The following is a 10,773-nucleotide window of genomic DNA, read 5'->3' on the forward strand; positions in this document are numbered from 1 at the left end:
GAATATATCAAAATCCAATGATATATTTTGTTCCTTATATATTTTTCTGGAATGATATCTGGGATTCCAATTCTTATACCCCTATTAGTTTAGTTTCTAATTAATTTATTTCAAAAAATATTTCTTGGCATATCATCCCCCCACCTTTCCTTAATGTTTTATTTATCAGTTTGTGAAAAATAATTGTAGCGAAAAAGAAATGACCATTTAAAATAGCTCGCTAGAACAGACTTTAATAATTTTAATTAATTATAATTCAATACATAATTATGAATTTTAATATAAAATAATATCGTCAAAGTTGAATTACAATTAAAATGTAAAAATATGTATTTTGTAAAAATATTATTTGTTAATATATTCCATGAAATTTTGATCTAATTAAAAAGATTATGTAGCCCATAAATCAAAATTGTTAACAAGGTATGTTATAAAAATAAAAAGTAAGCAATTTTTGAAAATCGTATAAGAGAAAGAAGGGAAGGATTTATATAATCATTGGTGTTCTTTTGACTATTTCATGAATTAGAAGAGCAATCAGCACATCGTGGATATTGTATATTTGGACATCTATTTTCACAAAAATGTTCAAATCCTAGAAAAAAAGTTTTAATTTAATTTAATTATAACTTTTACCATCATTTCTAATGTATTAATTTTGGTAAAAATGCGGATCTTTGAGCCATGGGTCGACTTTCCCTATGATAAATATAAATTTAGATGATTCTAAAAATAGCGTTTAATGAGAATTTAGTTTGGTTTTTTTTCCCTGGTTATTTGTAAAATTTACAATATTTTTATAATATCTGTCATCAATAATAATGCCTATTGTTGATTGATAGGAGAAAAAATAAGATTAGATCCAAAAATAATAATGTAATCATTATTTATATATAATATTTTTGTTTGAAGAAAAGTTATCAGTTTTTTTTAAATATTTTATAGGAAAAATTTAATTTTTATGGAATTGATATATAATAGAAGAAAATTGAAAAATTAAAGTGTTACATTTTATTTAATATTTTAAAATTTGTTATAATTTAAAAAAAAAGAAAGATATTTTAGAATTGAGATAAAGTGAGTTTAAGAATTTTTTTCTTTCCAGGAATCTGCATATTCATAGGATAGCTCATGGTTGCCAAAAAAAAATAAAAAAAATTTGATGTTTATATGATTCTTCAAAACTCTAAACTTAAACACTTTAAGAAATTAATATAGGTGGTCAAAAATTAGTTTATACACAAAAAATATACTATTTAGGGCCGGAAAACCATGGAATATCAACTTATACAATTAAAGACGTCTCACGGCTTACAGCAATTATGCCTAACCTAAAAAGTAGTGCAGGCGGAACAATTGATGTTAATTTTTTTTTAAATTAATAAATCAATATGTTCTATATTGAATCTTTTATATGTGATTGATTTTCAACCAATCTTGTAATAACATTAATATAAGTAAAATTTGCATTTATATCAATCCTTTTTATTATTTATTAGATTATTAAAACCTCGTTTAATAATTGCTTTATTTCGACAAAATCTAGAGCAGTGCTGAGTGAATGAAAGATAAAAGAAAACCTTCATATTTTAGAAAGCAAGCTCATCCAATGACATAATAAAGTTAATATACCAGGAAAGAAAAATGGAGTTAATAATTCATATCTAATCTAAATCCAAATGCCGGCACCGATTTTCTCGTTTTATCCTTTAAAGGGTTGACCAAATCATTCGGAATCTATGGATAGAAGGAATATACTAATTCTCTTGATGCCCATCTTAATGTTGCAGAAGGTTACTGATACTCTGAGGGACTCAAGAATGCTACCTAAAACATACCTCAATTTAGAGAAAGCTGACCAAGATATTGCGACAAAATAAAACATATAAAATGGATATTTAGAATTTTTTTTTTTTAAATTTGTATGAGGAGGCAAATAAATTGTTATATAAATAGCTACATGACTTTATGCTTAAAGAATTTTTTTTTTACATATTAAAAATAAATTTTCTTAGGCCAAAATAATAGGATTATTTAACAAAGATCTGTTAAAGGGTTAAAGGCATTTTTATGCAGTTTTAAAAATTTGTTTTTGCATTTTAAAATAATCCATTTTGATAAGTAGAATGTTTCGTTGACCAATAGCTTCAGAAGTTAGTTACAAGTTAATTATTTAAAAATTTTCTATCCATTATATATTTTTTTCTAACATGTAGGAATCTGAACTACATATTAATATTTTACAAAAAATGTTAATAAGTTTTGTTTAGAGAGCATCAATTTTACATATTTTTTATATAGTTACCTTTGAGGATAGATAATGTTGCTAATAAGAATATGATTAAATAAGAAGTTAGCATTTCTTTTTCAATTAGCGATGATAACAATCAAAAATTTAAAATGAATATATTATATAGAATTTTGTTTTTATATTTATAAAAATATAACATAATTAAAGAAATGGGCACAGCCATTGGACTTTCGCTTAACCAGAGCAAATCTGAATTCTCACTTTTAAATTCTAATGCTCCCAACACTCACGATTTCAAATTCACATCAAGCGTTGAATTAACACATCTAGGATCGCCTGTTGGAGGACACGAGGCAATAAGCACCTTTCTTCATTCCACACTTGACATACTCCTTAAACTGGAGGACATCTTTACACTTCTTCCATCACACAAGTCCTTTTTTTTGCTAAAAAATTTCTTTTTTATACCAAGGATTCTTTACGCACTTCGGTCAACACCAATTTTTAAATATCCTATTCCTCTCCAAACTTACGAAAAAGGAATAAAGGACTTAACCGAAAAAATAGTAAATATCAGATTCAACGAAACCGCTTGGGCCCAAGCAACTCTTCCAACCAAATTTGGTGGTCTCGGCATCAGATCTCCACTTGACTTAGCAACAACTGCTTTCATATCGAGTAGTCTCTTGACAAAGCCAATAACCACCGCCCATAATTCTAAAGAAGACCTTTCCTTAATCGTGGCTATGGATATTTGGTAAACAAGGATCAATGCTGATTCTCATCCCCCCACAACCCATAAACAGAAAGACTGGGATGCACCAGTGGTTGCTCGCTGCGTTGAAACTCTCTTATCTAGCATGCAATCTACCGACCGCACCCTATTCTCTTCCTTGCTCAATGGTACGGGACATGAGTTTCTTGAGGCCATCCCATCTACCAATCTTCAGCTTCAACTATCCAACAATGAATTTACCCATGCCATCGGCATTCGTCTAAATTGTTCCATCACTCACCCCCACATCTGCTCAGGGTGCAACTCGCCAGTTGACTCGAAGGGTAGACATAGTTTACATTGTCGCTCCTGCAATGGACGATTCATCAGACACAAGCAATGTAATACAATCATCCAACATGCTCTGAAATCCGCCCAAATTCCTTCCACGTTAGAACCACAGGGTCTTTTTAGATCTGACGGTAAACGTCCTGATGAGATCTCTCAAATCCCATGGAGGAGAGGCCAACTTTTGGTATGGGACTATTCCTATTGACCCCTTGGCCCCATCCAACCACGCCATCAACATCCTTGACCAGAAGGAACAACTTAAAATTTCTAAATACACAGAAATAATAAACGATCATTGCTTCATCCCAATCATATCAACCACTCTTGGCACCTTCGGCAAACTCGCCTTAGCATTTTTCAAAAACTTAGGATCACAAATCAGCAAACTCTCAGAAGAACCACGAGAGGGTTTTTTTCTTCGTCAACGATTATCCATAGCGATTCACAAAGCTAATTATATCAGTTTCAATGGTAGCCTTCTAGCCAAACAGCTATCATAGACAACGCTTACGTCCCTTTTTCATTTTTGTTTCCCTGCGTCACACCATCTCCGTTCTTTTTTTTTAATAGTATTATTATATATTTTTCAAACATTTTTAAATATATTAAAATTTATTATAATGAAAATTTAAATTATTATATCTTATATTGATAATAAACTTTAAATTTTATTTTTTAAAAACTATTTTTCTTAAAAAAAAATTTCTTTTTATAAGAAAATTATTCAAATATTAATTCAAACTATAAAATAAAAAATATATTTGGACATGTTTTTGATATTCGATAGAAAAAATGGCACATTTTTTTTATTTTCATTAAAGTTTTCGAAATTTGTCAATTTAATTTCTTTAAATTTTGGACATAGTTTTATGTCATAATATATTTTTTATACTATTTTCATTTTCAATTTGGAATATTATATAAAATTAGTAATGATTTTATAAATTAATGTATATATATAACACTTAAAAGAATTTGAAAATATCTTAGTAAATAAAATAACCTTGAATATAAATATACTTAAAAGAATTCTAAAAACCTCTTAGTAAATTTATTTCACCATAAAATGTTTTGTTGTTGTTGTATCTCAAAATAATTGGCAATCTAAAATATTTTGAGGTAGAATTAATGTTGTTTATATTTAAATATTCTTTATAATTTATATTATGATAGCTTATTTGATCAGACCTTTGCAATGAGAATAATTTTCTTACAAGTATAGCTTTTCCCGATATAATATATTGCAAAAATATCTTTTTACCTTACAAAATTCTACTCCATCTTATCAATCTCATTTCCTTTTGATTATACCAAACTCTTTCACAATAATGATAAATTAGGCCGATATGAGTGGTTAGAAGCTTTGCTTAGTAAAATCTTAGAGAATCTCTTAACTAATAATAACTAAACGTTACCCTGGTCATAGATTCGGCTGTGACATTGCCCTAATTATAACTTACCAGTTAATGCCAAGGATAGATATGGGTTAAATTGTAATAAAAGCTAGGGTCGTCATTAGCGCCTCGTCAATAAATATACTTCCCAGTCTTTTTATTAAAAAAGCCCAAATTCCTAATATTTTAGAAACTCGCAATCTTTTATCAGATAATCTAGGTAGATTTATCATCTGGAATTGACCCTGTTACCACTTTCCTCACAAATATCAATAGTAACACACTCACTTAAGCCGATACAATAAATAAAAACGAATAGAAAACATTAGATAACTTCATTTTTTACTCCAATTTTCACTTTCACCATTGGGACATTTTATAACACCTTGCATTTTAAAAAAACTTTGATCCATAAAATACGAATCAACACATTGAAGGTCAAAGAATCCCTATCGTTTTGGGGATTTAAATATGATTTTCATAATCGTGCCCCTCCCCCACCTTTTTAATATTTTATTGTATTTTATATCGTTTTTTATATAATATAGGTTGAGAAAAATGGCTCAATGTGTTTTTGAGGAAGGTTGAGAAAAATTGCTTAATGTGGTTTGGAGGTCTGTTGGGTATCCCAGTGTGTACTAGTGTGTGGGATATGACAGGTTTAGGCTTGGAAAATGGCTGAGGTTTAGGTAGTGGCGATAGGAAAAATGGGTTGAATGATATGTCCTATCAGTTTTCCAGATTTGAGAATTGGGGATGGGCATGCTGACCAACTGAGAAGCTATTATATTTTTATATTAGTACTGTTCGATAACCTTCAATATAAATTCGAGGTTATAAAATTAGGATTTATATTTGAACGATGGTAATTATATGGTATAGGCTATTCCACATTATGCTGGAACTTTCTAATGATTGCATCTGAAGAATTGGGTCTTCCAGATGCATTTCATAGCCTTCATAGCCTATCCTTCAAAAAGACTTTGAGGTATAAACTAAGGATTAAGTGTGACAGACACACCTGATGGGAAAAATGTTTTACTTTTATCTAAGGAATTTCATTAAATTCTAATAAGCTATTCTCATAATCATTGTAGATAACAATTTTACACTTGGATTGACAATTACACATCAGAACTAGTTGAAAGTTTATTAAGTTTTGACACAATGTTAAAAAATAAAACCGCAAAAATTTAATGACAAATTATTTGAAATTTTTTTATTGATTTAATAAATTTTAAAAAAGTATTAATTGTGTATCAATAATTCCCAAAAATAGTCTACCTGCCTTATCTGCTATGACTGGTCTAAAATTAAATGTTTCATTATGTAATCCACCTCATATCTTTAAATATTTTAATTTAAAATATTTTATCAATTACTTACATTTTAATCATTATAATTTCGTAGATAATGATAGTTTTATTGTTAATACCCTCATCTAGCAAAAGATATAAGTATCTTATATCTATTGATAGGATAAAAATTAATTGCATTCGAAAACTATTTTCAGGATTCATATTTTTAATTCATTTTTTTAAGTTTTTATGTTCTAACACATTTCTTTGAAAACACTCTTTATTTATATTACATCCTATTATTCTTTGCTGTTCCTCAATCCATATATTTGTATATCAGTGGAAGATGAAGTTGTACGTAACCCAAAAATTCTTGCTTCTCCCTAAAATTTAGTCTATTTTTTATTTACTCTTTTCAGTTTCTTAGAATTGTAATCTATTCTTATAAGTTTGTTTTTTCTTTGAATCCTCCTTATTCCTAAGTCAATTTTTAAAAAAATTTTAAATACTATATTTCTTCCTAAGTGTCCATTTATAAATAAGATAGCACACTTTTATAAAACACATTGGTCAGTGTTGTTAAACGACTCGTTTTGGCCGATTTTTAAAAATGGCTAACTCAATATTTTAGCCAGAAAAATATTGCCTAAGCCACGAGTTTTCTCTAATAGATGTCCAAACCTTTGTTCCTTCTACAAGCAATCGGGCTTGGGTAATATTATTCTGGATAAAATAATGAGTTAACCGTTTTTAAAAACCGGCTCAAAATGAGTCATTAAACAACACTATTTGTCACACTGGATTTTGTCCCTAGTATATTTTCCCGAAAAGTGATATCTGGGATTCCATTTCTTATAAGCATATTAATTTAGTTTCTAATTAATTTATTTTAAAAAAATTTCTAGGCACATCACCCCCCCCCCCACCCCCCTTAATGTTTTATTTAGTTTGTGAGAAATATTTGTTGCGAAAAAAATTGACCATTTAAAATTAGCACGCTGGAACAGACTTTAATAATTTTATTAATAATAATTCAATGCATAATTATAAATTTTAATATAAAATAATATCGTAAAAGTCGAATTACATTTAAGATGAAAAAAAAATGTGTAAGTTATATTATAATATTATTTGTTAATAAATTCCATAAAATTTGATCCGATTAAAAAAACTATATAGCCCAATAAATTGATATTGCTAACACATGTTATAAAAATAAAAAGTAAGCAAATTTTTAAAATCATATAGGAGAAAGGAGGGAGGTTGAATTAGGAGAGCATTCCATGCAACGTGGATATCGCGCATTTGGACATATATTCGCACAAAAAGTTTCAAATCCTAGAATAAAGATTTTATATTAATTAATTTAATTATAACTTTTACCATGGCTTGCGATATATTCGTTTTGATCATAATGCGGATCTCTGATCCATGGATCCGCCGTCCCTATAATAAAATATAAGATTTCGATGAATCTAAAAATAGCATTTATTGAAAATTTCATTTGGTTTTTTTTTTCAATAGGGATCTTCATAATCATAGAATAGCTCAGGGTTGCCAAAATAAAATAAAAATGTTATATGATGCTTCTAAACTCTATAATTAAAAATAACAAATTTATATAGGTGGTCACAAATTAGTTTATACAAAGAAAATATTCCCTTTGGAGCTGGAGGACCATGAAATATCAACTAAATACAAAGACGTCTCACGGCATACAGCAATTAGGCCTGACCCAAAAAGGAGTGCAAGCGGGACAATTGATATCAATTTTTATAAATTAAAATCAGTATTTTCTATATCGAGTCTTTTATTGTGTTTTTCAACCAATCTTGTAATAACATTAATTTAAGTAAGATTTGCGTTTATATCAATCCTTTTTATTATTTATTAGATTATCAATACTTCGTTTAATTATTGCTTTATTTCGATAAAAAAGGACAGCAGTGCGAGTGAACGAAAGATAAAAGAAAACCATCAGATTTCAAAGTAAATATAGAAAACAAGTTCATCCGACGCCAATAACGTTAATATGCTAGGAAAGAAAAATGGAGTTCAATAATTGATATCAAATCTAAATCCAATGCTGGCACCGATTTTCTGGTTTTATCCTTCAAAGTTGATCAAGCTGTTTTAAGCTGCTTTCGAAATTTATGGATAGACGGAATATTCTTGACGCCCATCTTAATGTTGCAGAAAAATACTGATACTCTAAAACTCCCCTATTAACGCTAATTAACAAATTCGATGCTATCTAGTAGTGTGACTGCATACCTAAATTTAGAGAAAGCTGTCTAAGATTTTGCGACAAAATATAGCAGGAATATTTATTTATATAAAATGAATATTTCGAATATTTTTTTTTAAAGTTTGTAAGAGGTGGCAAATAAATTATTGTATAAATATCTATACGACTTTAGACCTAAAGACAATATATTTATTTTTACCTCTTAAAAATATTCTTAGGCCAAAATAGTATAATTATACAAAGATCTGTTAAAGGGTTAAAGGGATATTTATGCAGATTTAAAAATTTGTTTTTTGCATTTTAAACAACAGCCTTTCAGAATTAGTTACTAGTTAATTATTTAAAATTTTTCTATCCATTATATATTTTTTTTCAAACAAAACCCAGAAATTCCACCCTTGTAGTGATCTACATATTAATATTTTTCAAAAAATGTTAATAAGTTTTGTTTAGAGAGTATAAATTTTACATATTTTTTATAAGAGATACCTTTGGAGATAGATAAGGTTGCTAATAAGAAAATTATTAAATAAGAAGCTAGCATTTCTTTTCAATTAGCGATGATAATAATAAAAAATTTAAAAGTTTTTATATTTATAAAAATATTATTTTATTTTAAAAATGATTTTTCTTAAAAAAATATATCTTTTTATAAGAAAAATTCTAATATTAATTCAAACTTTCATAAAATTATATTTTGACATGTTTTTGATATTCGATAGAAAAATGGCCATTTCTTTATTTTCATTAAAGTTTTCGTTTTATTTCTTCAATTTTAGACATAGTTTTTCATTTTCAATTTTTGAATATTATATAAAATTAGTAATGATTAATTTACATAATGATTAATTTATAAATAAGAATTAATATATATACATAAAAATTAAAATTTTATGAAAATATCTTAGTAAAATAAAGTAACCTTGAATATAAAAACAATTAAAAGAATTCTAAAAACTTCTAGTAAATTTATGTCACCATAAAATTTGTTGTTGCTGTTGTCAGCCTCAAAATAATTGGCAATCTATAATATTTTTAGGTAGATATTAATTAATTAAAAATGTTTATATTTTATTTTTCTTTAAAATTTATATTATGATAGATTATTGGATCAGACCCTTGCATTGAGAATAATTTTCTAATCGGTACAGCTTTTCCCGATATAATAAATTACAAAAATATATTCTTACAAAATCCTACTCCATTTTATCCACCTCATTTCCCCTTGATTTTACCAAACTCTTTTAAATAAAGATAAATTAGGCAGACATAAGTGTTTGGAAGCTTTGTCTAGTAAAAACTTAGGGAATCTCTTAAGTAATAACAACTAAGATTTACCATGGTCATAGATTCGGTTTCGACATGGTTCAACCTCATAGCTGCCCTTATTATAACTTACCAGTTAATGCCAAGGTCTGATATGGTTTAAATTGTATTAAGAGCCAGTTTTTTACGCAACCTTTTATCAGATGATCTAAAGATAGCCCGATGGTCTTATAACTATCCCATGGGCTCTGGGTAAATTTCTCATTGAAATTGAACCTGCTACCACTTTCCTTACAAATATCAATAGTAACACACTCACTCAAGCCGAATATAAACAAATACAAAACATTAGATAACTTCATTTTTTCCTCCAATTGCCACTTTCACCATTAGAACAATTTTCCTCTAACACCTTGCATTTTATAAAAACGATGATCCATAAAATATAAATCCACGCATTGGAGGCCAAAGATTCCCTATTCTTTATGACAAAAAATATAAATTAAAATATTTAAATATAATTACCTCGTTTTGGGGATTCAAATATGATTTTCATAATCGTGCCATGCCCTCTCCCCTTTTTAATATTATATTGTATTTTATATTCGTTTTTTTATATAGTATAATTTGAGAAAAATGGCTCAATGTGTTTTGAGGGCCGGTTGAGAGTTGTTTGGAGATCTTGAGTATCCCAAATCAACTGAGAAGGGGAATAGAAACAGGTCGGTTGAAGTTTGGAAGTGGGGAACACAATGAAAGGGCAGTGAATGATCCAGAGATTTTTTTATTTTGTTCATTTAAAAATCAACGGGCTCCTCATTTTAAAATGTTCTGAACAATGGGGAAAATATGGTATTCAAAAAGTTTGTTATTTCTTAATTAACGTAAATTAATTAAATTTATTAGACACTTCTCTTAATGTTTAAGTTGGGCAAAGCTCATTTTAACAACTTGAGGCCGAAATCGGATGTCACTTATTTCCATTTATCTATTAATACCGCCGCTTTTAATTGATTTTAATTACCTTGTAAAAATGCCTAATTCTTATATTATATCACATGTAACATCAAACGCACTGCTAGTAAGATGCCCCTCTTATACTGGGGATCCAGTGTGAGTACATATATTTAGATTGCTTTTTTCCTTTTCAAACATATCTTTAATTTATTTTTCATAAGGTGAATAAATTATAAAATCAACATGATTAAACTATGTGTTGCAAATAAAGCACCTCGTATTTTACGTGGGCC

The 10,773-nt window shown here is 28.0% G+C and overlaps 1 long non-coding RNA gene across 1 annotated transcript; it reads right to left on the reverse strand.

The window, feature by feature from the left end:
- Positions 1-7,171: 7,171 nt before the first annotated feature.
- LOC135922700 (uncharacterized) lies at positions 7,172-8,822 on the reverse strand. The gene is made up of 3 exons (XR_010571006.1): positions 8,747-8,822; positions 7,393-7,455; positions 7,172-7,347 (listed from the first exon to the last, which is right to left on the reverse strand). It is a non-coding gene; the product is annotated as an uncharacterized LOC135922700 (long non-coding RNA).
- Positions 8,823-10,773: the final 1,951 nt, after the last annotated feature.

The sequence above is a fragment of the Gordionus sp. m RMFG-2023 genome, chromosome 1, assembly GCF_954871325.1.
Source record: "Gordionus sp. m RMFG-2023 chromosome 1, tfGorSpeb1-WG-v2, whole genome shotgun sequence".
Classification (NCBI taxonomy): Eukaryota; Metazoa; Nematomorpha; class Gordioida; order Chordodea; family Parachordodidae; genus Gordionus; species Gordionus sp. m RMFG-2023.